General features: G+C 39.6%; 1 protein-coding gene across 2 annotated transcripts in view; it reads right to left on the bottom strand.

Annotated features, from left to right (window-relative positions):
- The window catches only part of IGSF11 (immunoglobulin superfamily member 11), a 175,719-nt gene that overhangs the window by 127,883 nt on the left and 21,714 nt on the right, over positions 1 to 26,122 (bottom strand). Inside the window, exon 1 of one of the 2 annotated variants that reach the window (XM_062176869.1) lies at positions 20,192 to 20,276. The exons of the other annotated variant lie outside the window; for it this stretch is intronic. The gene's annotated coding sequence lies outside the window, so the exon portion shown is untranslated. Of the gene's footprint in view, positions 1 to 20,191; positions 20,277 to 26,122 lie in introns of those variants that run through there. 2 annotated transcript variants of the gene reach the window in all.

Consider the following 26,122-nt stretch of genomic DNA (forward strand, 5'->3'; position numbering starts at 1 on the left):
AAAGTGAAGAGGCAACCAACAGAATGGAAGAAATCATTTGCAAACTATACAACTGATAAAGTATTAATAACCAGAATATATAAAGAGATCAAGAAACTCCACAACAAAACAAAAAACCCAGTTAAGAAATGGGCCAAGGGCCGGTTCTAGTCCCAGTTGCTCCTCTTCCAGTCCATCTCTCTGCTGTGGCCCAGAAGGACAGTGGAGGATGGCCCAAGTGCTTGGGCCCCTGCACTTGCATGGGAGACTGGGAGAAGGCACCTGGCTCCTGGCTTCAGATCAGTGCAGCGCCGGCCATGGTGACCATTTGGGGTGTGAACCAATGGAAGGAAGACCTTTCTCTCTGTCTCTTTCTTTCACTGTCTATAACTCTGTCAAATAAATAAAAAAAAGAATTTACAAGGCCTAAAGCCCACCAGATTATTATCAAGCCCCTTCTATCAGGTTCTATTTGCCTCTCAATCAGAAAACTTAATTGTAGCTTAGACAGCACCTTTCTTAGCTCCTCTAATAATGACTCTGTCCTTTGTTCTAGGCCCTGTCTAGTGCACTTGGGCCTCATTCCTTTGTCATCATAACCTCTACTCTACCACCAATGGCTCTACTCCCAACCTGTGTGTACTGATGGTCCTCTTCCCCACTTAATGCTGTATAATTGTTCAAACCTGGTAAATGCCACTCTTAGGATCATTGGTTACTATCCTCACCCTGTCTTTTATGACCTTGTCTAAATATGATCAGAGTCGGCAAACTTGGAAGGCTTCCATAGCCTTGGCAACTCATGACGACAGTCTAGGGTGGTTACTGGCGCCATAAACTAGAGTGTCAATTTGTTGGGTCAACAACAGGAGCCACTGTGCACTTGCTCCTCATGTGGGATCTCTGTCCTTAATGTGCTGTACATTGTGATTTAATGCTATAACTAGTACTCAAACAGTATGTTTCACTTTGTGTTTCTATGTGGGTGCAAACTGTTGAAATCTTTATACTAAATTGATCTTCTGTATATAAAGAGAATTGAAAATGAATCTTGATGCAAATGGAAGGGGAGAGGGAGCGGGAGAGGGGAGGGTTGCGGGTGGGAGGGAAGTTATGGGAGGGGGAAGCCACTGTAATCCATAAGCTGTACACTGGAAATTTATATTCATTAAATAAAAGTTAAAAAAAAAAGAAATGAGCCAAGGACTTAAACAGACATTTTTCAAAAGAGGAAACTCAAATGGCCAACAGACACATGAAAACATTCTCAGGATCACGAGCCATCAGGCAAATCAAAACCACAAGGTTTCACGTCATTCCAGTTAGAATGGCTTTCATACAGAAATCAACAAACAACAAATGCTGGTAAGGATATGGGGGAAAAGGTACCCTAATCCACTGTTGGTGGGAATGTAAACTGGTAAAGCCACACTATGGAAGACAGCAAGGAGACACCTCAGAAATTTGAATACAGACCTACCATATGACCCAGCCATCCCACTCCTGGGAATTTACCCAAGGGAAATGAAATCAGCAAATAAAAGAGTTATCTGCACCCCCATGTTTACTTCTGCTCAATTCACAATAGCTAAGACATGGAATCAACCTAAATGCCCATCAACTGAAGACTGGATAAAGAAATTATGGGATGTGCACACTATGGAATGCTACACAGTGGTAAAAAAATGAAATCCAATCATTTGCACCTAAATGGATGAATCTGGAAAAAACATAGTTAGTGAAATAAGCCAGTCATATATAAGGGACATATACATATATAAGGGACATATATCACATGTTTTCCCTGCTGTGTGATAACTAATGGAACACCTAAAAGGAAATCTGTAGAAGTGAAACTGACACTTTAAGAAGCAATGACTTGAACATTCCTTGTCATGACTGCTGAGGAACAGTTTTTTTTTTTCTTTCTTTCCAAAAACATTTTCTTTAAACTTTTATTTAGTAAATATAATTTTCCAAAGTACAGTTTATGGATTACAATGGCTTCCCCCCCCCCCGCCCATCTCCCAACCTCCACCAAAGTCTTGTTCATGTGATCATCCCACCACTGCACATTTCAAGTTTTCCTGTTTCTTTGGCCTCTTGCTTTGTTCCTTCAGAAAATCAAGTATCTCCTGTTATTCTGAAAACTTCCCCTGGACTGTACTGTGCTGCCTCCTTTTTCTAATCAAGCTGCCCAATTTTTGATTCATATCCATTGCCTCCTCCTTCCCTACAATCTTCCTAATCATTGAATCAAAAGTGAAAGAGGTCTTCAAGCTCATCTACTCTGTTCACTTTATTCTACAGAAAAGGAAGCTGGGCCGGCGCCGTGGCTCAACAGGCTAATCCTCCACCTTGCGGCGCCGGCACACTGGGTTCTAGTCCCGGTCGGGGCACCGATCCTGTCCCGGTTGCCCCTCTTCCAGGCCAGCTCTCTGTTGTGGCCAGGGAGTGCAGTGGAGGATGGCCCAAGTGTTTGGGCTCTGCACCCCATGGGAGACCAGGATAAGCACCTGGCTCCTGCCATCGGAACAGCGCGGTGCGCTGGCCGCAGCGCGCTACCGCGGCGGCCATTAGAGGGTGAACCAACGGCAAAGGAAGACCTTTCTCTCTGTCTCTCTCTCTCTCTCTCTCACTGTCCACTCTGCCTGTCAAAAATAAAAAAAATTAAAAAAATTAAAAAAATTAAAAAAAAAAAAAAAGAAAAGGAAGCTGAGATCGTGGGAGGTTAATCAGACCAGTATTATATTGCAAATCAGCATGGGCTAGAATCTCAACAACCTTCAGTCCAGAAAAAGAGATACTCTTTAAAAAGTCAATTAAATCTCAATACCATTTTGATATCTCCATAAAAGGAAAAGGAAGTCACTTTCATAATCCGAAATGGAAGCCAACACAAACACAGCCACAGATAACCTAAACCCTTCTCAGTTGGCTTTGGCATGTGACCTTTCACTGAATTCCAAAACTTTTCCACCAAATAATAATGTTCCACCATGAAAACATTTCAGGAAAGTCAGTTTTCCTCTTCTTTTTCTCCACTCCTCTATCTGCCACACACTAAGTACACAGTCTCAACCTGAGTGTTAAAAGATTCTGCATAGAAACCAAAGGAGCCATCGGAGAGGTAGAAAGACTTGCAAGGAAGGAATTTCTAGGAAGAGGAAGCAGTCAACAGTGTCAAATGTTAGTGTTGCCCACTCTCTCCCCTACAGACCTCAATGACAATTTTGGTCATTCTGCATTCCTGAAGTGACCCTAAGTAAAGCTTAACATCTTTCAGAGATAAGCATGCCCACCTGTGAGGAGTGTTTTTAATTTGTCAATGTGACACATGGAGGTGCTTGGATATTTGGCCAAACATTACCCTGGGTGTTTCTGTGAGAATTTTTGGATGATATTAGCACTTAAATATGGATTGAGTAAAGTGGATTCCCTTCCACTTGTGGACAGCCTAACCCAACCAGCTGAAGGTCTGAATAGAACAGGCTGATGTCTCCAGAGCAAGAATGAATTCTCCTGCCTGATGATCTGTGACCTGGAACAGCTCTTGTTGGACCCAAAGCAACTTCCAGCCTTCATACGCAACTGGGACATCAGCTTGGCAGATTTTGGGCCTGCCAGCTTCCACAATGACAGGAGCCAAGTCCTTACTAAAATCTCAATCTCCTAATCCCTATCTCTCTCTCTCTTGCTTGCTCGCACTCTCTCTTCTCCACACACACTTCTCTGGAGAACCTAATACATCAAATGAGTAGGAAGACAATGCATTCTTTAATCTATTTGATCCACTGTTCAACCTTTCAGACTGTAAACTCTAGAGGCCAACCAAAACTCTTAGAGTAAAATATCTGAGAGCCAATGCTATGGCATAGCAGGCAAAGTCACCACCTACAGTGCCGGCATCCCATATGGGCGGTGATTCAAGTCCCAGGTGCTCTACTTTTTTTTTATTGCATTCTTTCTTTCTTTGACAGGTAGAGTTATAGACAGTGAGAGAGGAAGAGACAGAGAGAGAAAGGCCTTCCTTCTGTTGGTTCACTCCCCAAATGGCTGCCATGGCTGGAGATACACAAATCCGAAGCCAGGAGCCAGGTGCCTCCTCCTGGTCTCCCATGCGGGTGCAGGGGCCCAAGCACTTGGGCCATCTTCCACTGCCCTCCCAGGCCACAGCAGAGAGCTGGACTGGAAGAGGAGCAACCAGGACTAGAACCCGGCACCCATATGGGATGCTGGCGCCGCAGGCAGAGGATTAACCAAGTAGCCATGGCGCCAGCCTGCTCTACTTCTGATCCAGCTCCCTGCTATGGCCTAAGAGAAGAGTAGAAGATGGTCCAAGTCCTTGGGCTCCTGCACCCGTGTGGGAGATCAGGAAGAAGTTCCTGGCTCCTGGCTTTGGACTGGTGCAGCTCCAGCTGTTGTGGCCATCTGAGGAGTGAACCAGCAGATGGAAGACCTCTCTATCTCTATCTCTCTAATTCTGTCTCTCTGTCTCCCTTTCAAATAAATACATAAATCTTTTTAAAAAATAAAATATCTTCAAGTCTACTATCCATGGTTTCTCTTCTACAATGTCCTTTGCCACACTGGTGTTACATAAATAATTTTTAAGAGACTACAAAGAATCGGTGAATGGCTAGTAACAATTATGAGATAAAAGATTATTTTACTTACCTGTCAGCCTCTCTAGTAATTTGAACTGTCAAGTAACTTGGGGGCCTCACAACCTTTTGGTTCATTTATTACTATTTTGTCACACTGTTTTCAATGATCATACAAATTGAGGAAGGCAAAATACTACAAGAGATGTAACACCTACTGTGACTTATGCAATACCTGGATTACAGATTAAACAATGTGAAAAGTAAAATCTTGTTAGAGTGGCTAGGAAATACATGATATTATTTCAATATGATGTTGAACACTAATTTCATAAAAATTAACAAGCAGAATGAGAAAAGAAAGGATCACAATGATCAAAACATGGGGGAATGCTGACGCAAAAGAAGAGGAAGTCATGTAAAAAAGAGCCATTATCTTGGCTGCCTTGGGGGGGGGGGTTCTTTGAGGTGTTGTTTTCCTTCCCTTCAGACTCTTATGCCAAGACATACCCATGCAGAAAGCATAGGACATAGTATGTACCCATAAACAGGACTCCTTCTGGCAAAGCAGTACACGTGAGGTCACAGAGATTCAGCTGGGACTGTCAAGGAAACTTTCCACACTACAGTACCAAAAATATAAACACAGCAAGGAGAAAGGGAGGAAATGATAGAAGCCATTCTGTGGTGGTTAATTTTAAGTGTCTACTGGACTGGGCTAAGGGACACCCAAACAACTGATAAAACATTAATTCTGAGGGTGTTTTTGGAAGACACTAGCATTGAATCAGCACACTGAGCAAAAAAGAAAACCCTTACCAATGTGGGTGGGGGTCTATACTGTAGAAGTGACTTCCATGGAGCGAGTTTCAGGTCCTGCAGGTATACCCTAGTCACAGCTACTTGGTGGTGGTAGTGGCTCTGGGTGGTTAAGCTCCCAGGAGAAAAACCCCATCAAAACACCAGAAGTAGGGGAAGGAGCTCAAAGAAACCACTGCTAGCAGGCAATGAGGACAAATCCTGGAAAGGAGATAGCCAGAAAATGAGAATATCAAATTCTACATAGAAACACAACATAATTAATTTAAATTTTAAGATAAGCAACAACCTACCATTGGTATATAGAGCCTCAAACTCTAATAAGAAAAACCTGCCTTTTTTTTTTTTTTTTCCAGAAAAGACCAGGGCCTTGGGCAGCAAATGCCACCAGGCAGTGAGGAAGGAACCTTGAAAAAGAAGAGGGCAGCAAAGTGATGGCTAAAATTTGGCTGAAATGCTGTACAGGTCTCTGACTAACCAGTGAAATTCATGTATACATGGTTGACTTCAGGCAGCCTGGAATGCTGCTCTAACCACCAACCACAGGAAAGACAGACTTTACAGTTTAGGTCTAACCATGTGAAATGCTCATTTACACAGGAAAAAAAATCAACATGCCTTGAAGCAAGATATCTTATACCAGAGTTTCACAAAACAAAACTATTTGAAGAAATAAGAACCACAAACTCCCCCAAATTCAGTAAATGGTATAAATTTGCAGATTCAAGAAGCTCAACAAACTTCAAACAGGATAAATTCAAAGATAATCACAACTAGGAATACCATAATCAAAATGCTAAAATAAAAGCACAACACTAAAGAGAAATAATAAATTATTCAAATAACCACAGTGTCTTTTTAATTCAAGCCACAGAAGCCAGAAAGCAATTAAACAATATTTTTAAAGTAATGAAAGAAAAACACTGTAAGTCTAGAATGCTATATTTAGCAAAAATACCCTTCAAGAATGAAAGAGAAATTAAATATTTTCAGGTAAAACAACATAATTTGTCATAAGAGACTTGCACAATAAGAAATGTTCAAAGAAGTTCTTCAGGCTACAGGAAAATATTGCCAGTGGAAAACCTGAACCATCACAAATGAATGAAAAACATTAGAGATGGTTATTATCTGGGTAAATGCATTTTTCTCCTAATTTCTTTAAAATAGACATGGCATTTAGCCCAAAAATTACTTTTGTAATTTATAATATTCATACATGTAAGGAGTATAAGAATAACATCATAAAGAATGGTACACTCAAATGGTAAATGAACTATGCTTCTCTACACTTTCACATTTTATGTGAAATGGCATAATATTAAATATAATGATATTATGGCAAACTAAGAATGTAAAATTCCAAAACCAACAAATAAGAAAAAATCTAAACAGGAACAGCTTAAACATCAACAAGTGATTATCAGAATAAGTTTCAAAGCAAGATCTACCTATATGCTGTCTACAATAGATGTATGTTAAATACAAAAACAAGAATTTGAAAATACCATGCAAACAGTAAGCATGAGAAATCTAATTCATGTTAATATTATATAAACAGACTTAAGTACAAGGTCTATCAAAGATAATGATAAAGGGTTAATTCATCCAAAAGCAAAACTTCACAGAACTAATGGAGTCATTCCACAACCAAAGTAGAAGACTTTAACATCTTTCTCTAAGTAATTGATAGAAACATCACGCAAAAAATATCAATAGGATCAGAACATTACTATCAACTACCTTGAACCTCAACTGTGCAGAATCCATGTTCTTTTAAACTACACATGGTAATTGACTAAAGAAGAGCATATGTTTTAGTCATAAACAAGTTCTAATGAATTTAAAAGGAATGAAATTATACCAAATATGTTTTTACCAAAATGGACTTAAAATGGAAATCAACAGCAATAACTCAATAAGCGAAACCCTGAAGGTTTTGGAAATGTAATAGAATCTTTGACTGGTGGGTCAAAGAATAGTTCACAATGGAAATTAGAAGACAGTCTGTTAAAATTTAAACACCTAAGAATAATTGTGTGTTAATTACTGAGTTCAACCAACAGTACTAGAACAACAACAACAACAACAAATACTAAAAAGGATAAAGTATTACATTGTACAGAGAGGGAGGAGATGAACAATTTGGAACATGCTCAATCGTACTGGCCGCAAATGGTGGAGTTAGAAATGTGCCAGGGGATTCCAACACAATGCCATCTCACTAGTCCAAGTGATCAATTTCAGTTCACAATTGATGACTCTGATAGGTCTAAGAGTCAAAGGGATCACACAAACAAGACTAGTGTCTGCTAATACTAACTGATAGAATCAAAAAGGGAGAGAAAGATCCAACATGGGAAGCGGGATACACAGCAGACTCATAGAATGGCAGATGTCCTAAACAACACTCTGGCCTCAGAATCAGCCCTCAAGGCATTCGGATCTGGCGGAAGAGCCCATGAAAGTATAGCAGGCATGGAAAGCCAAGATATCATGGGAAAAAAAAAAAAAAGACCTAAATGAATGATCTCTGTGAGTGAGATCCCAGTGGAAAGAACGGGGCCATCAAAGAAGGAGGTACCCTTCTCCAAAGGGAGGAGAGAACTTCCACTTTGACTATGACCCTATCGGAATAAGATCAAAGTCAGCGAACTCTAAAGGCTTCCATAGCCCTGGCAACTCATGACTAGAGCCTAGGGAGATTACTGACGCCATGAACAGGAGTGTCAAATTGTTAAATCAGCAACAGGAGTCACTGTGTACTTACACCCCATGTGGGATCTGTCCCTAATGTGTCGTCTAAAGCCAAGTGATGCTATAACTAGTACTGAAACAGTATTTTTATACTTTGCGTTTCTGTGTGGGCACAAACTGATGAGGTCTTTACTAATTATATACTGAATTGATCTTCTGTATATAAAGAGAATTGGAAATGAAAAAAAACAACCTGGTGTTAAAATGGAAATGGCATAGAAAATTAATTTAAAAAAAAATATTATGTAGGATCTCTGTCTTTAATGTGCTGTACATTGCTATTTAATGCTATAATTAGTAATCCAATGGTAGTTTTTTCACTTTATGTTGCTATATGGGCAAAATGTTGAAATCTTTACCTAATATATACTAAACTGATCTTCTGTATATAATGAGAATTGAAAATGAATCTTTACATGAATGGAAGGGGAAAGGGAGCGGGAAAGGGGAGGGTTGCGGGTGGGAGGGAAGTTATGGGAGGGGGGAAGCCATTGTAACCCATAAGCTATACTTTGGAAATTTATATTCATTAAATAAAAGTTTAATAAAAAAAAAGAAAAAAAAGACAGTCTGAAATGAATTCAAATGAAAGAACAAAATATTTCAAAATATGTAGGGTGCTACACATGCTTATAGGTTTAAAATCACTGACCTAAGTTTACACACAATATATCAGAGAAGAAAGCAGGGGATAGCCAAATTAACAGAGGGAAGTAATAACGAACAAAAATCAGCAAAACAGAAAAACAGGGAAAATCAGCAAAACCAAAGGTTGGTTCAAAAATAATTTCAACAAAACTGATCAGCTTCTAGCCAGATTCATCTAGAAATTTAAGAAGTGAAAGCAATGTACCAAAATCAGGAAAGAAAAAAGGATTTTCACCATGGATTCTACATAAATAAAAAATATCAAAGAATATTATGAACAACTTTATGCCAGGAGTGAAAATTTAAATAAAATGAAAAAAAATTCTTGAAAAGTATATCCATTTAAAAATGACAAAAAACACATGGAAGATTTGAATACCTCTATATCTAGTACATAAATTGAATTTATCATAAATCTTCCCACTTAAATAAAAAAACCTCAGGCCCAGGTGATTTTATAAAACACCAATTTCACAGTAACTCTTTAAGAAAATAGAGGAGGTAGGACTATTTCTCAACTCATTATGAGGCCAGAAGTATCAAACTTGACAAAGACTTTATCAGAAACAAACCCTGCAGAGCACACTCTGACATTAATGTATCCCCTCCCTTTATCTCTAGGGATAGGTTCCAAAACCCCTTAGTAGAAATCTCAAACCACAGACAGCACTGAATCCTATCTACACTCTGTTTTTTCCTGTACACACACCAGTAACATTGTTTATATATAACTGATAATTTAAAAGGACAAGTATAACATACTATAATAAAGTTTATGTGAATGTGGTCTTTCACAAAATATATTATTCTCTACTCAGTCTTCTCATGATGATGTGAAATGATACAATAAGGCAGACATTGGGATGTAGGGTTAGCCTACTGTTGACTTTCTTACTTGAACCCAAACAGTGTGATACTGCAACAAGTGATCTGATCACCAAGGCAGCTACTAAGCAGCCAACTGATAAGTAGCATATCCAGGGTAGACATGCTGGACAAAGTGAAGATTCACATTCTGGATTGGACATTATAAGACTACATCATACTTCTCAGAACAGCGTCCAACTTAAAACTTAAAAATTGTTTATTTCTGGAATTTTCCAGGTAATATTTTCAGATAGTGTTAATCAAAGATAACTGAAAACACAGAAGGCAAAACTATGGGTAAGGGGAAATCACTATATTAACCTAACTTCTTAACAAGCAAAACATTAGTAAATTCAACATTTTTTATTTTTCAAAGGATTTTATTTATTTATTTAAGAGGTAGAGTTACAGACAGAGAAAGGTCTTCCATCTGCTGGTTCACTCCTCAAGAGAGGGAGGAGATGTACAATTTGGGACATGCTCAAGCTGACTTGCCCCAAATGGTAGAGTTAGAAGTGTGCCAGGGGATTCCAATTCAATCCCATCAAGGTGACATGTACCAATGCCATCTCACGAGTCCAAGTGATCAATTTCAGTTCACAATTGATGCTAATGATAGGATTAAGAGTCAAAGGGATCACATAAACAAGACTAGTGTCTTCTAATACCAACTGATAGAATAAAAAAGGAAGAGAACGATCCAAGATGGGAAGCGGGATACACAGCAGACTCATAGAATGGCAGATGTCCTAAACAGCACTCTGGCCTCAGAATCAGCCCTTAAGGCATTCAGATCTGGCTGAAGAGCCCATGAGAGTATTTTAAGCATGGAAAGCCAAGACACTCTGGCAAAAAAAAAAAAAAAAAAGAAACAAACAACAAAACCCTATATAAAAGGTCTCTGCAAGTGAGATCCCAGTGGAAAGAACAAGCCATCAAAGAAGGAGGTACCTTTCTCTGAAGGGAGGAGTGAACCTCCACTTTGACTATGACTTTGTCTAAATAAGATTATAGTTGGCAAACTCAAAAGGCTTCCATAGCCTTGGCAACTCATTTAAAGAGTCTAGGGAGATTACTGACGCCATAAACAAGAGCATCAATTTGCTAAGTCAACAACAGGAGTCACTGTGCACTACTCCTACTCCTACTCCTCATGTAGGATCTCTGTATTAATGTGTTGTTCAATGTGAATTAATGCTACAACTAGTATTCAAACAGTATTTTACACTTAGTGTTTCTGTGTGGGTGAAAACTGTTGAAATCTTTACTTAATATATGCTAAACTGAACTTCTGTATATAAAGATAATTGAAAATGAATCTTGGCCAGCGCCACGGCTCAATAGGCTAATCCTCCGCTTGCGGCGCTGGCATACTGGGTTCTAGTCCCAGTCGGGGCACCAAATTCTGTCCCAGTTGCTCCTCTTCAAGGCCAGCTCTCTGCTGTGGCCCAGGAGTGCAGTGGAGGATGGCCCAAGTCCTTGGGCTCTGAACCCACATGGGAGACCAGGAGAAGCACCTGGCTCCTGGCTTCAGATCAGCGCGGTGCGCTGGCTGCAGCGCACCAGCCGTAGTGGCCATTGGAGGGTGAACCAACGGTAAAGGAAGACCCTTCTCTCTCTCTCTCTCTCTCTCTCTCTCTCTCACTGTCCACTCTGCCTGTCAAAAAAAAAAAAAAAGAAAAAAAAAAGAAAATGAATCTTGATATGAATGGAAGGGGAGAAGGAGCAGGAGAGGGGAAGGTTGCGGGTGGGAGGGAAGTTAGAGGGAAGTTATAGGGGGCGTAAAAAGCCATTGTAATCCATAAGCTGTACTTTGGAAATTTATATTCATTAAATAAAAGTTTAAAAAAATGGTCACAACAGCTGGAATAGAGCCAATCTGAAGCCAGGAGCCAGGAGCTTCTTCCTGGTCTCCCATGCGGGTGTAGGAACCTAAGCACCTGGGCCACACCCCACTGCTTTCCCAGGCCATAAGGGGGATCGGGAGGTGGAGCAGCCGAGACACAAACCAGCACCCCTATAGGATGCTGGCACTGCAAATAGTGGCTTAGCCTACTACAACACAACACAGACCCCTCAAGAATATTTTTAAACAAGGATTCTACATTGTTATAAATATAATTTACCAAGAATGTAAGGCCAATTTAACATTCAAAAATCAATCAATAGCATTTACCCTAATTATGGAATAAAGTACAAAGTCCAGTTAACACTTCAATAGATGCAGAAGACACATCTGACAAAATTCAATTTCCATCCCAGATGATATCACTCTGAAAACTGGGATTATCTTCAATCTAATAAAATAAATCTAAATTAATCTAATAAAATAATAAGAAAAGGCATCTACAGTGAACCTAGAATTCATATCATACTTCCCAATATTGAATATTTCCCCTTTGAGATCAAGAACAAAGTTAGGAAACCTTTATCTCTATTCAGTACTGCAACTGAAAGTTGTAGACATTGAAAAAAAAAAACAAGAAGAAAAAAAGACAAACACCAGGAAACAAAACAGTTTAAGTTTGCAGATGACATATAATTTCCACAGAAAACTCTATAAAATTAATAAATTAGGTACAGTCTCTGAATAAAAGATAAACACTGCATTCTCCTGTCAGCAGCAAAAAATTGAATTTTAAAAGTTTCATTTATAGTGAATAAATAAACAAAAGAGGAATAAATTTAAGAGACATAGCAGATATCATCATTAAAATCTACAGGGCACTGGCGTTGTGGCACAGTGGGTTAAGCTACCACCTGTGATGACAGCACCCCATATGGACGCCTGTTCATATCCCAGCTGCTACACTTCCAAACCAGCTCCCGGTTAATAGCCTGAGAAAAGCAGTGGGAGATAGACCAAGCATTTGGGTCCCTGCCATCCACATGAAGCTCCTGGCTCTTGACTTTGGCCTGGCCCAGATCTGGCCATTGAGGCCATCTGGGGAGTAAACAAGTAGATGAACGATTCTTTCTCTCTCTCTCCCCTACTCTTCCTCTTTCTCTCTGTAACCCTTATGCTCAAAATAAATAATTTTTAAAAAAAATCTATAATACTTTTTAGAGAAAATATAAAAATGCAAATGAATGGAGAATGTGTGTATTTGCATGATGAGTTCATATCGGTAGTATGTAAACTCTCCTCAATTCAATGTGTTGATTCAATGAGATCCCAATCAAGACTTCAGAGGATATTCCAAGACACTGACAAACTGATTCTACAATTTCTACAGAAATGCAAATAATCTAGACTAGCTGTATTAGTCTGGGTTCTATACAGAGGATTAAACAGGATATGTGCATAGATACTTGAAACGGATTTTACTAGGGTATTGGTTCATGTGATTTTGGCAGCTGAGAAGTCCCACAACAGGTCATCCGCCGGCTAGAGGTCCTAGGATTCCATTAGGGTGGCTCAGCCCAAGTCTGAATGCCTCAAAACCAAAGAAGCCAAGGATATAAATCTCAGTTCAAGGTCAACAGCCTGAGTGCCAGCATGGAGCCCACTACGTAGGTTCTTGAATCAAAAGGCCAGAAAGCCTGAAGCTCTGATGTCCCAGGTAGAAGTCCACTGTGCGCCACCTCTAACAGCGAGAGGCCAGTTTCACTTTCTGCAGACCTCCCCCAGTCAATTCACCATGCCTGCCCACACTACAGCCAGGTCTTCCCCCGCCGATCTACTCAGAATGAAACGCTAACCTAGTTTGAAAGCATCCTCAGAGACACACACAGAATAATGCTTTTCTAAGTGTCAATGTATTCCTTAATCCAGTCAATTAACTATCATAGTAGCCTATTAAAATTTAAAAAAACATATAAACTTATATATAGATACTAGATTTCAAGAATTACTATCAAGTTACAGCAATCAAAACAGCATAGTGTTGGCAACAGAACAGACATATAAGCTAATGATACTGAACAGAGTTCAAATATAGACCTATACATATTTCTTCAACTAGATTACAATGGAAGTGTTAATGTAATTACATGTGGGGAAAAGGTCTTTTAAATAAAAGGAATTAGAACAATGTATATCAGTATTAATAATCAGTATCTACTCTTACCTCACTCCATATGTAAAAATTAACTTGAAAGGGATCACAGATCTTAATGTAGAAGTTAAGAACAGGGGCCACCATTGTGGCACAGCAGGTTAAGCCTCTGCTGCCTGCATCACCAGCTTCCCATACGGTTCATGTCCCAGCTGCTCCGCTTCTGATGGAGCTCCCTGTTAACTGCCTAGGAAAAGCAGCAGAAGATGGCCTGAGTGCCATCTACATGGGAGACCCAGGATGAAGCTCCTGGATCCTGGCTCCTGGCCTCAGCCTGGCCCAGCCCCGGCTGTTGCAGCCATTTGGGGAGTGAACCATCAGAGGAAGATAGCTCTATCTTTCTCTCTCTCTCTTTCTCTCTCTCTCTCTCTCTCTCTCTGTCTCTGTCTCTGTCTCTGTCTCTCCCTCTCTCTGAGAGTAACTCTGCCTTTAAAATAAATAAATCTTTTAAAAAACATAAAGCATGGTAGAAAAAAAATAGATTTTTCAAAATTTAAAATATTTACTCTTCAAAAGTCACAATTAAAAAAGTGAAGGAACTGGCACTGTGGTGTAGCAGGTAAAGCTACCACCTGCAGAGCCAGTATCCCATATGGATGCCAGTTTGAGTCCAGGCTGCTCCACTTCCAATCTAGCTTTCTGCTATGGCCTGGGAAAGCAGTGGAAGATGGTACAAGTCCTTGGGCCCCTGCTCCCACATGGGAGACCAAAGAAGCTCCTGGTTCCTGGTTTCAGATCTACACAGCTCCGGCCTTTGCAGCTACCTGGGGAGTGAACCAGCGAATAGAAGACCTCTCTCTCTCTCTCTCTCTCTCTCTCTCTCTCTCTCTCTGCCTCTGCCTCTTCAAATAAATAAATCTTAAAAAAAAAAGTCAAAAGGCAATCCAACATACAGAAGAAATTATTCACAATACATGTAAAAAAAGATGGTATCCAGAATACAGAAATAACTTTCACAACTCAATAAGAAAACTTACTTTTATAAATAGGCAAAATATCTGAACAACCCCTTACCGAATTATTTACATCAATGAATGGCCACTAAGCACATGAAAAGATACTTAACATCACCAGTCCTCCAGAAAGTACAAACGAAAACCACTATGAGGTATTACTTCACACTCATTAATAAAGGGCAAAATTTTTAAAGCTCATAATAGCATGTCTTGACAATGAAATGAGGCAAAAAAGCTCATACAATGCTGGTGGAGATAGAAAATGATGCAAAGACTTTGGAAAAGAGTTTGAAAGTTTATAAGAGAGGATCAACCATTGCACTCATAAATTTATTTACCCTTCCATAACAAAAATCTGAAAATAAATGTTTACATAGGCTCATACAAAATCAGACACAAGCCAAATGTTCCTCAATAGCAGAGAAAACCCAAGTTCTAGTATATCCACACAAACGAGTTTTACATGCAGAAACATGGGTAAATTTCAACATTTCAAATTATGCTGAGTGAAGGAAATCAGACACAAAGGAACACATTACGTGATTTTATTTACATAAAGTCTTATGAAATGCAAACTAATATGTAGTTCCTAAGAGCAGACTGGTAATTTCCTGAACCGGGGAGGCAGGGAGAGGGGAGGACAAACACAAAAATTCCTCAAAATGCTCTTACCTTTACTGTGCAGTGGATTCATGGGCATATACAACTGTCACAGAGTTGCACTCTTCAAATGAATGTAGTTTCTTGTAGTTAAACTTTAACTCAAAAAAGTTGATTTTTAAAGAGACATCAATGCTTCCTGGAGAGTCATTTTCTCTGTAGCATGGGTTCTGACCTTAGTCCCCAAATTTAACAATAACTAAGACCATTCACTGAGTCGTAATGTGTTTATTTCTAAAATTTGGAGAATGATCTAATTTGCACCATAATTTAAAAGGAAAAAAAAAAATGGGCTGGCATTGTGATTCAGCAGGCTAAGCCATCGCCTGAAATGCCAGCATCCCACATGAGCACCAGTTAAGAGTCCTGGTTGCTCTACTTCCAAACCAGTTCCCCGCTAATGTGCATGGAAAAGCAGCAGGAGATATCCCAAGTACTTGGGTCCCTGCCACCCTTATGGGAGAGCTGGATGGAGTTCCAGGCTCCTGGCTTCAGCCCGGCTCAGCCCTGGCCACTGCAGCCATTTGGGGAGTTAACCAGCAAATGAAAGCGCTCCTGTGTGTGTGTGTGTGTGTGTGTTCCTCTTTCTGTGTACCTATGCCTTGAAAATAAATACACAAATGTTTAAAAACAAAAGGGAAAGCTATACCCATGGAATCTCAAATAGTAACATTCAGGATCGGTGTGTAAGCATCATAACACAAGAATCTATTTTTGTCAGACTTGTAAATTCAAGCACATGATTACTTGGGAAATATGAGCTGGCAGTGGTGAAGCAGACACTTTATGCACATGCTAGAATGGTGATGAGGGCACAATGTAGACCAATAAATAAACAGTCCAGAAACCCCTAGGCATATTCTACCTACTTAGTGAGATACAATTTATAACGTCCTAAACCTCTCACCAACCCTACATGATAGACTCTTCTGTAATTCCATTTGACAGACAAGAAAACTGAGATTGGAGCTTTTGTGTACTGTTCCTAAGGAAAGGTTTTGAGTGCTGGGATTTGGAGAGTATTGTCTGGCTATAGAAATCAAGGAAAGCAAAGGTAACTACATCTTACCACTATCCACGAGATCTGTGCCCACAAAAGATGCAATTATATCAGCAAAACAAAAAAGAAATCATGCTTTATTTCCATACAAAAGGTACGCTAGATGGGAAACCTAAGTGAGTGTGAGGCAGCCACAACAGCTGCTAACCTTGCTAAGGTACTTGTCTTGGGAGACCAGACTGATAGGAACGAGCTGAGTAATGAGACTGTCCCTTCTCCCAGGAGGTGTGAGATAGAAAAATGACAGCCAGGCAACCTCAGATCTCTGAAAAGAGCTTTAAGGACAAGAGGTTCTCCAAGAATTATCAGTGAGAGCTAAAGAGAAAAAAAGCTAAAAGTTCCAACATTCTCAGAATTGTAATTTTCCCAAATCTTTCAAGACACTCCCAAATAAGTTTTACAGGCTTTCTTCAATGTGCTTTTAAGTTCTATCAAGCAAAAAGGTGGTTTGATTTAGTTTCAGAGGGATATTGCTTAGTGAACTGAAACGGAATCTCCTCTTCTTATGGAATGCAATCTAGATTCCTAAACTCCACGCTGCTCACTAACATCAGAACTAGAAAACAGACACGAAGTGGTGGGTGTTTGGTACAACAGGTAACTTAGCACTTGGGATGCCTACATCCCACAGCAGAGTGCTTGGCTTTGAGTCTCAGTTCCAGTCCATGGTTCAGCTTCCTGCTAATGTGCATCATGGAAGGCAGCAGGTAATGGCTCAAGTATCTGGGTCCCTATCACTGACCTGGGAGACCCAGATGGAGTCACTGGTTCTCGGCTTCAACCTAACCTATCCATGGTGTTGCCACTATTCGGGGAGTGAACCTGTGGACAGGAGAACTTTCCTGTTTCTTTCTCTGTTGTCTCTCGGCCTTTCAATAAAATAAATTTGTTTGAAATATAATAGCTCGACAGTCTCAATACAACACTCATAGCCTCTCAATTTTTCACATTTCTCATGTATTAAAACTCCCACAAAACTCAATTCAAGTCTTTCCTCATTCTTAGAAGGAAATATTCTCTTATGTCTTTTACATCCCTCTCTTCTACTGGGGAGAGGGGGGTGGTGTGGGGCTTTGAAACAGCAATTATGCCAAGTATTTTAAAGACTTGATGAGATTATTTCTTAGACTTACTTTATGAACACTTATGAGGAATTCCACCTGATCTTGAAATACCATGACAAACTCTTATCTGATCACCACATCTACTTCCTTGCCCAATCCTATTCCATCCTCCACACTGGCGCTGAAGTCAATCTGGTAATGTAGCAAATCTGAGCAAGTTATTCCTCTGCTTTAAAATCCTTGGAAGGCTCCCCAGTGCCCATCGGTTAAAGTCCAAATACTTGGAACTTGTCTATTGCTTTGTCGTATCTCTACAGCCTCTGCTCCCCTTGAACCCCATCCTCCAATCATGTAGAAGAACTACTTGTAGCTCCCAGGCTCTTTTGTGGATGGATGACCGCTTAGCTACTCTCTGCCCAGAAAGACTAGCTCCCCAAGCCCTTTCCCTTCCCATTCCCCACCTCGGGCTTTCTCATTGTCCAGTCTTCGCACAAGATGAATCTCCAGGACTTGCTTCTTTGACCACTCATCTTGCAAACCTGATCACTCCACTTCCTTTGGTGATGTACTCACACTGTCTTGCACGATTTTCTCTTAGAACACTCCATTAACAGGTGTTTATATCAACACAGACACTTCTATAACACATAATTCCACACAACTCACATGCCAGTGAAAGGTGACCTGTATAAACAAATCTGATTTGCTGGCTATAGTTTTTTATGTCTTCAAGTCATTACTCAGTCTACTCAACTGAAGACACAGGAGAGAAGTGGTATATCCTAATCAGGGCAGAGTAGTCATAAAATAGTCCCTAAACAACTTTCTAAGTAAACTATGTATTTATATATGCATTTATACATTGCTAATTAAAATTAAGACAAATGACATATAATATTAATTCTTTTTGAAAATGTTGATTATGTGTTAGATTCTCAACAGTGCTCAAAATTATCTCTAGATTCAGATAATTTGCAAAAGCAAAGAACCATGTAACTTGTGATGAAAGGGATGTTAGAGGCTACCAATTTTCGCCCAGCTAGTTAGTAGCAAAGGTAATGTACAACAGATTTCTCACCTAAAGTCTCTCTTTTCTGTCCTGTTCCACCAGTTTGAAGGAATACTGAGTAATAAGACAGATTAAACGCTGTTTTGGTTTACGATACTATATCCAACTCAACAGTTTAAGATCATATTAATCTATATGTGAAAAAAGGCTCCACACCACACTTTCAGAAAGGAAAGAAGTAGCATGAAACAAACCTAAAGGGAGCGAAACAGCAGAGAGCCAGCAGTGGGAGCAGAGCTTCCTCTAAGTCAGCAGATGACATCTATTTGCACTCGTTAGCGCTGCCTGGCATGTGCTACACCACCCCCGCGGGTAATTTACATTTTTTTTAAAGCATGTATTTCTAAATTTAGGAAGTTAGGATAATCAGGGTGGAAAAGCCCATCTGTTTGACGTTCACTCCAGCTGCTGCAGATTCTGAAATGAAATCTGAGTATTTTCTTCTCTGTTTCATCTTACTCAATCTGGAATATGAGGGCATGACAGCAGCATAAAAGTGGCTAAGGGCAGCATATCTAATATGCATTCCATTTTGTGCATGCAACAGCCCCACTGTGTTTAAATGACCTGCCACAACTGCGCAAGTGCATGCACTGTGTATACACAACTGTGTACACTCATGGGACATGTATATTTCTCTTGAGCAATATTTTGATGAGGTAGAGTGACAACGACCAACAAATCCTAGGAAGAGACTGATGCATGGTCCTAAAAAGGGCAAAAATTCGCTTGAACAACAAAGAAAACATTACTGAAATGTTGTTTAGCTGTATTATTTTACTTGTGTTACTGTACAGAATATTGGCCTGGATTCTGACCCAAACTTTGCCACTTGCACACTGTGTGGTTTGGGAAAGGTTACATCACCTTTTTCCTTTAGGACCTGCAAGAATGGATGAGAAAAGAGGAGCCCTGCACAGAAGAGAAGCCAGAAAACTGAAGGTATGGCCTGGCTCTGTAATTCCGGGACTGGATGACAGTACATAAATTTTCACAAGGAAGCCGCAGTAGGTAGAAATCTCTCCCTTTTGCCTTGAAATCATCAACACCAAACCCAGAAGCAAATCAACAAATACCTATTTATATAGTTCTTTCAGGTACCTTGAAAGTGTATGAGTCACACACATATATTAAGTATTTATTTGGTAAATACTAAAATTTGAAGCATTTTAAACATAAACAGAACAATCTTACACTACATTTCTAAAGTACAAAAGTAAATTGAAAAAGAGAGAGGCTTTATCTAGAAACATGTTTATCACCACTAATAAACAGCGCATGTAACTGTTGATAAAACTCCAAGAATAAAAGAAGTGTAAAAGCACATCCAAGGAAATACACATTTTCTGAATCCTCAAAACTTTCCTGAATGATGTCCCTGGGTAAGGTTCTGTGCTATAAGCAATTCTGAGCAATCACTATTTCAGACAACATCATTAAAGTTTGTATTACCGCAGTAAGGAATCACGTAGTTAGAAGTGGAGAGAATTGCTTGTATAAAAATCTAGCTTGTCTACTGAAAGGGTATCAGAAATCCACTATGGAACAGAGGACAGGAACAAAAGTCGAAAATGTCATAAAACACTTAAAATGCATGTTTATCATTCCTTAAGGATACTCAAGTACTTAACATAATTTTATTATACTTACATTAATTCTAACACACCTCTACTATATAGGTGAATGAAAGAAGCAGGGAATTGAAGAAGAGGTTTTAGTGCTATTTCATTTTTTACCACCTCAGATGGTGTCTTTCTTCCTGGCACAGAGAAGGCACTGAATAATATTTAGTTAAAAAAAAAAGTTGTTTTTTAATGGCAAAGGTCAAGAGTCAAAGGTTCTTACTAAACATCAGGTATCTGAGGCCAATCTCGCCATCTAAGTCAGCACTCACTGGCGTAGATTTTACCTCCCCCATTTTTCACATGAGAAAGAAGACTCAGAGGCTGAACAGGAAAGGTTTGTGGACACAGAAAATGTATATCTCCCTGGATGTGCTTTCATACTTTTTTGCTTTGGAGTTTTATCAACAATTATATTTGCTATTTATCAGCAGTAATCAACATGTTTCTAGATAATGCCTCTTTCTCTTTTTCAATTTATTTTTTTCAAATTCTCTTTTTCAATTTATTTTTTCAATTTACTTTAGAAATGTGAAATTGTTCTATTTATTTTTAAAATGCTTCAAGTGTTAGTTCATCCAGGTGAGTAGGGACACGGGTGCAAAACTCTTCTGAGAGATGGGACATAAAAGAAACCTAGTCTGAGACTAGACCAGGAAGGTTAGTGGTGGGATAATAAGCAGCAGCTCAGGCAAGGAGGGCTGCAAACACATTGAGACAACAGCCTGGACAGCAGGAGTCACAGAAGTGTAGGAGACCTCCGGAATAAGGATGTGGGGCCCTGCAAGCTGCCAAGCTGGGGAAACCAGGATGGTGTATGTCATGTGTTCAAAGTTTTTCAAAGCAAAAACTGCCAGGAAATATGTCAATACGAGCGAAAAAAAAAATGGCATGAACACTACTGACAAAGATGATGGCCATATATAGCAATTCATTAGTCAAGCTGTCATTCTTAATTCTTTTTAAAATCATCTTTAGAAATCCAAAGGAAAAAGCCAATTTTCACCAGAAGGAAAGGAACATTGTAAATATAGAATTATTGACTATGCAGGAAAACATTCAGAATGCTGAAGCAAATAGTTCAATGTGTACAGATTACATGCATAATAGAGCTCCAAATGAGTTTCCATAGCTACCAGAAGATAATTAATTTTGAGGAAACAATAGAAGAGTGAGAGCATTAGGGGTGGTTTTCAAAGAGCTGAAATAATAAACATAGCATCTAAATTTAACTCACATTACTTCCTAACAGTAACTAGCTCCTTTCCAGACCACTTCCAACATTGCCCTCCTGCACCCCTCCTCTCTCCCCACCCACCCACACCCCCGCCAAGGGGAGTCTAGACTTCTTGGTGCTAGTCTAAATCCCACTCATAGCCTTGGGACTCTAATAGCTCCCACCTGTTCCATCAGCACATTTAGCCTTACATATACAGTTGTCACTTATGAGTCAAACATTTAGAAGGCACTGGCTAAGAAATGAACAGGTGACTTAAATAAGTGCATAAATTAAAGAGGTAAAAGCAGAAGTATCAACAAACTCGTGTGGAAACAGAGAAATAAAAAGCTGTCTCTGGGGGAGACTTCACATGGAAGGGGACATCCAAGCTGGGTATTAAAGAGAAAGCCTTGTGTGCCAGGATCAGAGGAAAATAAGAGTAGGGAGTCACCAAGGTGAAATGGTATTTTCTGGTTCAGTTTCCTGAGGCAGGAAGATGGGCTTTAGAAACCAAACAGCCACATTACCTATGTTACTAGAAAACCATGAACCTTGGTGGCCACTGTATTCCTTGTTTACAAAGTGGAAATAATGGTTGCTGGAAAAGCTAATTATTTAATGCATACTGAAGACTGGTATCTAGCAGGCATTCAAAAAATGTTTCCTCCCTTCCCTCCTCTAACTCCTCTAAAATTATAAACTCGATGAAGGCAAGAATCAAGGAGTAGACTTCTTCTATCACCTGCAGTGTCAAACACAATTGCCAAGAACAATTTCTTACCAACCAGTAATCTCCCAAACATATAAACACAGTAATATTTTTAAGAATTCCCTCTTTGAGTTGGATGAAGTAAACCTTATAACATACCTAATTATTTGATAGAAATTAAAATAAAATTTTAAATGATTTTAGAGCTAAGTGTCATATTACTCAATAAGCAGACCAAACAGGCATCAGTAAGACAGAGACACAAAGGGGTATGAGAAGTGGGGAAGGAAAGTTCTCTGGTGAAAAGCTCAGAATTGTGTAGGAATTGCCTGTCTTTACTTTACAGTTTACTGTTCATCTTTGAGAGGCAAAATGCTTAAGGTCCTAATGCTTTTCAATGTTCAGGATTCTACAGATCTTTATAAGGATAGCTCACAGCTCCAATAAACATTTCCCAAATTCTCCTCCAGTTAGGCCCTAGAATAGAGAGAAAATCACCACAAAGTCAAACAGAGCTTAAAAGAGAAAATATTATTCACTTACTGATTGTCTGCTCCTGAAACAGTGTTAGGCACTTTCCTGAGGTAATAACCTTAGTAATCATCCAGGCATTTAATTCCAGGCACCAAAATGCATTGTACTATACAATTGCACCATCAACAGTTTCACCTGGAAATGGGACTAATATTCATCTATCTCATAGGCTTAAAGATTAACAAGAACATGTAAATAAAATGCTTAGGCAATGAATGGTAGGTGATGGGTTCCCAACACTGGCAGCTATGACATTAATGGGAATCTCTATCTAGACTGGAAACTTGTGACACTAAGAGAAGAAACATGTGTGATTTGGACACATACTCAGGGGTGGTGGCAGCAGCTGAACTGAAGCTTGTCAGAGCTGGCACTGGAAGCAGGGTAACTTGGCTTGCCATTCTTTGGCATATGTCCCCAGAGCCTATTCAACTCCAGTGTTCCAAGCTGTTTAACCACATTCATTTCACTGTGGGCACCTCAGTGTCAGAAAAAGTATGCCAAATCCAAGTATTTTTCTAAAAGCACTATAAGTGATCAAGTGAATAAGGAGGCTTTTCTTGAAAGAGAAGATCATTTACTGAGATTCAATATACCACTGTAGTATGGTTTGTGTGACTGCTTAAACATTTGCTGTCATGTTGGTGTATCAGCTTAAGTTAAAAATCAGGGCAGAGCTAGAGACTGGTGTACCTGGCCAGAACAAGATCTGAAATCCCTTAAGACTGGCCATATACCTGAACCTAGCTTTATTAGGAAGACAACAATAAGTTAACGTTCTTTTTGTTAGGAAAAAAGCACATGCAATGGAGCACAGTGTATTTTCCTTCAAACTGATTTATTTTCTTTCCACTTCTCACACATCTCCCCTCCTACCAACAAACCACTCACAAAGTTCACTTGTTCTTCACCAGCCCCTGCTGTGAAGGATCTTGTCAGGCAGATCCCAGACTGGCACGACTGGCCCTCCCTAGGGTTATTCTCTTTGTTGCTGTTGTAGAATGGGAATAATGGTGGGTAGGGGAAGGTCCCCATCCTGGTTCTGTGGTCCTGGCTATTTGTCCTGATGGCTAGTGACTGTCTCATGTGCTGAGATTTGGAGAGGGGAACCTCTAGGAGGTGATGAGGTCAGGAGGTGGCACTATCATTGATGGGATTGGTGCCCTTATAAAAGAAGCCCAGGGAGCTCCTTTGCACCATGTGAGAATACAGCAAAGAGGCCACCTATCTGTATGACCAGGAAGCAAGCCCTTGTGAGACACTGAACCTATATTAAGCTTCAACTTGTCAGGCTCTAGACATGTTAAGAAATAAATTTCTGTTGTTTATAAGCCACCCAGTCTACAGTATTCTGTTACAGCAGCACAAACCAAGTAGGACACAGATGTTAAAATTCCTGCAGATAGACTTCTTCATTCCAACTGCAAGCTCTCTCAGTTCCCTGACCAGGATATTAGAGCACTCACAAATCTCTCCCACACTCCATGTCAAAGCACTGCCTCAGACTCTATCTGTTCTCTGCCACTACCTCCATGCTTTACTCTGAACAATGTTGAAAGCGGCCATCCTGCAGACCCCAAGAACCATAGCATGCGAGGAACCAAATAGATTGGTCAGTACAAGAGAGAAAACACCTCACTATGCCATCATAATGAATCATGTTTGTTAGACTAAACAATGGAAATTAGCCTGAATTTGAAGACATGCCCCTATATCTTCTTCTTCCTATGATTAGAGCACAGCAAATTTTCAGTCCTCTTCTGATCTTCAAAAACCACTGAACATGTAAGAAACCAAGGTTTTGTGCCATACCAGCTGAGATTAAAAACCAAATTGGGGGGCTGGTGCTGTGGCATAGTGGGTAAAGCTGCCACCTGCAGTGCAGGCATCCCATATGGGTGACGGTTCGAGTCCCAGCTGTTCCACTTCTGATCCAGCTCTCTGCTATGGCCTGGGGCAGCAGTAGATGACCCAAGTCCTTGGGCCCCTGCACCCATGTGGGAGACCCACAGGAAGCTCCTAGCTCCTGGCTCCTGGCTCCTGACTTCGGCACAGTTCCAGCCATTGAAGCCAACTGGGGTATGAACCAGCAGATGAAAGACCTCTCCCTCTCCCTCTCTCCCTCCCTCCCTCTCCCTCTCTCTCCCTCTCTCTCTCTCTCTGCTTCTCCTTCTCTCTATGTAACTCTTTCAAATAAATAAATATTAAAAAAAATTGGCTGTGCACAAGGTTATAACTACCAACCTTTATCATCTTCTACCTGACACTTTAATTATAACATATCTATATTCCTATTTCTTCACAGGGTTCTATCAACTATTCTCTAAATACTCCTTTACTGAGTCACTTAAATATCCAAACTGTAACAACAGTAACAACTCTAATTATAGTTGCACCTGTATTAAATACCTTAAAATCACATTCCAAATTGACAACCTTTGTGTAACTCACAGTGGTGTATATAAAGTAGGTTTCTCAATAATGTGTTGGAAAACAAAAGATCATACTTTAAAACACTGATGGGACACTGTTCCCAAGAAAAAGAAAAATGTCAAAAGCAAACAACCCTAACTTTGAGATCAAATTTCTGGAGCATCTCTGAGAACCATCTTTGAGCCTCGGGGTTGAAAACCCTTCTATGAAGCAAATGTAGACTGTGGTGCTATGATGCAAGGGACTCAGAAATATAAAAAATTGAAAATAACTAAAAGGAGTATTTTAAGAAATTATAGTAAAATTATATAATTAAGATTATGACAATGGAAGTTTAAAAATTTCTATTTTATAAGCAAGCAAAACAATGGGCAAAAGGTTCATTTTCTTTCCAATAACAGAGGTCCGTGACTCTTTTGTTTCTAAAGCCTATCTTCTTGCTTCAGAAACAGAACCAGAAAATACCATTTCACCTTGGGATCATGAAATTATACAATTAATATCATGAGACAGAAGACATATTCATGTCTGGGCAATGAAGATAATGTTAGAAGAAGGTGACAGTGATGACGGTGGCCACAACAGAGGAGGAGGATAAGGCAGATAGCAGACAATAACTGAGAGAAAAAAGTAATTCTGTGAAGATGAAATGAATAATTAGTACTACTTAAGAATAAAGTCATACATGACATTCTGTTTGGGCCCCTCTGTGTCTTTTGGGAGATGAATCTTCATGGTCTATTATTATTATGAATTTATTGATCTCTCACTATGTTTGATGTACTACACTAGACCTGGATGATAAAATGGAGCGTAAGACCACATCAAAAGACTTTCATAACCAAAAGACAAGACATATAGGTAAACAGGTAAACCATTACAAAAAGTCAGTTTTTAGTCCTTGACCCTCAACACTCACTGCACACAAGAAAATCAATTCCAGGTGTACTACAGGTCAGACTATGAAAGGTAAAACAGTACAACATGTAGAAAACAGCAGAGAATATCTTCATAACACAGTAATAGGCAAAGAATATCTACCCAAGATTTGTAAGTCATAAAAA

Source organism: Lepus europaeus, chromosome 2 (assembly GCF_033115175.1).
Source record: "Lepus europaeus isolate LE1 chromosome 2, mLepTim1.pri, whole genome shotgun sequence".
NCBI lineage: Eukaryota > Metazoa > Chordata > Mammalia > Lagomorpha > Leporidae > Lepus > Lepus europaeus.